General features: G+C 43.4%; 1 pseudogene; it reads left to right on the forward strand.

The window, feature by feature from the left end:
- The first annotated feature begins 2,654 nt into the window (after positions 1 to 2,654).
- On the forward strand, positions 2,655 to 3,509 carry LOC112305340 (tripartite motif-containing protein 5-like; annotated as a pseudogene).
- The last annotated feature ends 1,069 nt before the right edge of the window (positions 3,510 to 4,578 follow it).

Genomic DNA, 4,578 nt, shown 5'->3' on the forward strand with positions numbered 1-4,578 from the left:
AATAATGGGTTTGCCAGCATTATTCTTAACCATTTTTGTTTAATTACATTACTAACAAACTTTCAACAAATCAGGAGTCTCTTAACTGCGACTCACTTCCCTGACGTCGCCTCAGACTGAAACCCCACTGTAACTGCCATGACTCCGAGTCCAGCCTCCCATAAATAGTGGACGAATCCCCAGCTGAAGCAATGACAGTGAAATGAAGTTGAGTGATACGAAGACAATAGGATGGAATTGAACATTAATGATGTGCAGCGTGACAGATGTTGCACAGACTTCTGCACGGAGCCACTCAGCTCTGTTACTCGGTATTAGCAGGCTTGTAGTCTCGTGACTACAAGGAACAGTAGTCTCGTGACAGAAAAGTCTATGTTATGTAGTCATCAAGATGTCACATATATTTTTTTGAGTTTTTCTGGAAATCTGCCCTATTAATGCTATTATATCTCATGTTCATTTATCTCGTCCCTTTCCCCCAAGGAGCCTCTTCTGTGCTACGCTTTGGAGTACTTCCCTACATACTATGTACTTACTCTGGACACTAATGACCAAAGGGCTAATGAGATGCATGATTTTGCAGACAGGGCATGTACTCAGGGTTGGTAAGATTATATGGCCTGTGCTCCAAAAGAATCAAAAGCAGCCCTGGCCGTGTGGCTCAGTTAGTTGGAGTGTCATTCCATAAACCGAATGGTTGCTGGTTCCATGCCTGGTCAGGGCACATGCCGGGGTTGCAGTTCCATCCCAGTTGGGGTGCATACAGAAAGCAACTGGTCGATATTTCTCTCTCCCCTCCCCCCCTATAAAATCAATAAATAAAATTTTTAAAAAGAATCAAAAGCATAAAAAGAGAAACATAGCAAGCAGTTTGCACACAGCGCAGCTATATTAGAACATAAACTAGCAGATATCTATGACATGAAATCGATCCAAAGATAGAGTATTATTGCAATAAAGGGTCTTAGGAGGTATATGATAAGACATTTCTCAAATGTATTCTGAAAGACAATTTATTAGTACTATAAAGATGCTCCTGGAGAAAAGGATTCTATTGTCAAGTAAGTTCGGGAAACACATTTGCTATCTCCTGCTTGGAGAATCATGAAGCAAAATTGGTAACATTTCTAGGAAGTCCAGAAGTAAAGGAGCCTATTGACTCCAGCGTTTCCTAAACTTTCTTGAACAGAATCTTTTTTCCTAGACAGTCCTATTAGCAGAGTTCCTTGGAACACACTTTTAAAACCGGATCTAGGATGTCCCACTTATTTTATGGAGAAAGAGACTGAGATCCGGAAACTAAACACTGCTCAACGGCACTGAGCAATTTAATGTCTGGATTAAGATGAGAAGTCTAGTCTTCTGTGTCCTTTGATTATAGAGGCTTTGAAATTATGAGATTACTTAATACGATCCCCTGAGTTTACTGGTGGGGCAACTGAGACTCACCAGTGACTTCCCAAATTCAAACAAGTCACTAGTAAAAGCTTTAGGAATAGAATTAGAATTTTTTGCACTTGAAGGACAGTGTCATTTATTTTATAATTCTAGTGTCTAGCACACTGCCTAGAAAATAATAGGTAATAAATGACCCAGACTGATTGGCTAGAAAATAAATTATATGAGTGATAGATAGATACCGATCAGAATGAGTGCATTCTGCCCTGACCAGTGTGGCTCAGTGGATTGGGCGTCATCCTGCGAACCAAAAGGTTGTCAGATCAATTCCCAGTCAGGGCACATGCCTGGGTTTTGGGCCAGGTCCTTGGCTGGAGCACGTGAGAGGCAACTGATCGATGTTCCTCTTCTTCTCTTTCTCCCTCCCTTCTCCTCTCTCTAAAAGTAAATAAAATCTTTAAAAAAAAAAAAGGAGAAGAAGAATGAGTGCATTCCCAGTGAATAGCCCATAAGAATTATTTTTCTTCCCTCATCCTGTAACAAACACACACAAGCTACAGATTTTGAGTGCAAAATGGATTCTTTCTCATCAAAAACACATCCATAGCTATTTGAGCCAGAAGAACATGCATGTTAGACTAACTTCTACAGTGTTTCTATACTCAGGGTATGATCCTGCTAGGTGAATTGGCAGTTACTATAGGCCTGGAGGTCGGCCAGAAATCAAAACTGGCAGATGGAGATGGGAGAGAGGGGAAGATAGAAGGAGCTTACACCTGTAGGAGTAGAAAAATTGGGGAAATATTATTTTAGAGGTAAAGGATGAATGACTGGAAATTATTACATGAAATATGTAGAATAGGGGAGCATTTGTCAATCCATTGAGATTTTGCTTTCCGGCAATTGTCAGTTTGGCCCAAATAAACTGAACAAAAATTCTCTACAGGTTCAAATGTCTCTTACGTTGACATTAACTTGGCATAGTGCAGCAGGATTCCAAAGAAGCCCACCCAGGACCACCTTGAAGACCCTGACTTTGCTGTTAGGTACCAGCAGGGGCCCGTTGTGCCTCCCTGGCTCCTCGTTTTGCAAAGGGTGGACCTGGGCCCCTACTTTGGAGACTGAATCCTGACCATGTCTGCCCCTCAGGCTGGAACTCCAAAAAGTGCATAGGCCTTTTCCCCAGGAAGACTGGGGAAATCTGTGAGCCAGAAGAGCTTCAGATCAGGACAAATAGGAACAGGGGAGCAGCTGCAATGGCTTCAGGAATCCTGGTGAACATAAAGGAGGAAGTGACCTCTGCCTAGACTGCCCATTTGCCTAGACTTCCTGACAGAACCCCTGAACCTGGACTGTGGGCACAGCTTCTGTCAAGCCTGCATCACTGCAGACAACAAGGAGTCCATGATCTGCAGAGAAGGAGAGAGCAGCTGCCCTGTGCACAGAGTCAGTTACCAGCCTGGAAACCTGAGGCCTAATCAGCATGTGGCCAACATAGTGGAGACACTTAGAGAGGTCATTTTGAGCCCAGGGGAGGAACAACAGAGAGATCTCTGTGTGCACCATGGAGAAAAACTCCTGCTTTTCTGTGTAGAGGATGGGAAGTTTGTTTGCTGGCTTTGCAAGTGGTCTCAAGAGCACCGAGGTTACCGCACCTTCCTCATGGAGGAGGTTGCCCCAGGAGTACAAGGACAAGCTCCAGGCAGCTTTGGACAGGGTAAGGGCAGAACACCAGGAAGCTGAAAAGTTGGAAATTGACATCAGAGAAGAGAGAACTTCCTGGAAGGATCAAATATAAAATGAGAGACAAAGTATCCGAGATTGTTTTAAAACACTGAGGGGAATCCTGGACACTGAGGTGCAGAAGGAGCTGCAAAGCTGGAGAAGGAGGAGGGAGATATTCTCCATGACCTGGAACAGGCTGAGAGTGAGCTGGTCCAGCAGAGCCAGGTGTTGAGAGATCTCATCTCAGATCTGGAGCATCAGGTACAGGGGTCAACAATGAAAATGCCACAGGATGTGAATGACATTATGGACAGGAGTAAGACCCTCACTCTGAAGAAGTGAAAAACTATCTCCAAGGAACAAAGGAGAGTGTTCCAAGTTCCTAACCTGAGTGGTATGCTGAAGGTGTTTAATGAGCTGACACATATGCGCTGCTACTGGGTTCACATTACCCTGGACCTTCCCAAGAACACACCAAATGTTGCCATTGCTGTGGATCAGAGACAAGTGAGATACGAATACTACATACAAATCAGAGCAATCGGTATACTGAGTACAGAGCAGTTATGCTGTACTCGGTATACCGATCATCACATCAGGGAAACATTATTGGGAGGTAGATGTGTGAGAGGAACGTGCCTGGATCTTGGGGGTATATGGCGGAAAATACTTTGTTAACTCTAGTTATCAATCTAAAAATGGCCATTGGGTTATAAGGTTACAGAATCAGTTTGAACATAAGGCTTTTGTGGACTCACCCTTCTCGGATGCCTATATCTTAACCCTCTCCCTCACTGTTCCTCCCTGTCATGTTGGGGTTTTCCTAGACTACCACGCTGACGCTTTCTCATTTTAAATGTTACAGACCATGAGTTTCTCATCTATAAATTCTCTTCATGTTCCTTTTCTCAGAAAGATTTTCCGTATTTCAATCCTGTGACAGGTACTGCCCCCATGACACTGTTCTCCAAGCTCTCAACCTCTTACACCCTCACCCACTTCTCTGTTGCGCCTCTGACCTTGGGCGCACCCGACGCGCTGAGCTTATCCGCACCATTCTCACCAACTTTTTATTGCTGCCTTCCCCCTTTTTTTTCATTTCAACATCCTTCATTCCACAACAGTGTGTACAGTTTGCCTTGTGTCGTGCATATCCTCCCCATGTCCTGCTTGCATTAGTAAAGAATCTTAACTCACTATTTTCTGTAATCCCAAAGAAAAGGACTAATGCCTCATAAAAAAGACCTGTATGGAGATGACATCTGTGCCAAATTTTTACAAGTTCATTTCCTATGCCACTGGGAAGAATAAGGAAAGCTTTTCAACAACTTTTTTTAATTCAAGACCTTCTATAAGGGTCATTCACTAGAGAATGAGTTCTCAAGGATGTGTCTGTTTACCCATGATGTTCCTTATTCATCAAGGAGTGAGGGAGAACATCATAAATAATATGTA

The sequence above is a fragment of the Desmodus rotundus genome, chromosome 4 (assembly GCF_022682495.2).
Source record: "Desmodus rotundus isolate HL8 chromosome 4, HLdesRot8A.1, whole genome shotgun sequence".
Classification (NCBI taxonomy): Eukaryota; Metazoa; Chordata; class Mammalia; order Chiroptera; family Phyllostomidae; genus Desmodus; species Desmodus rotundus.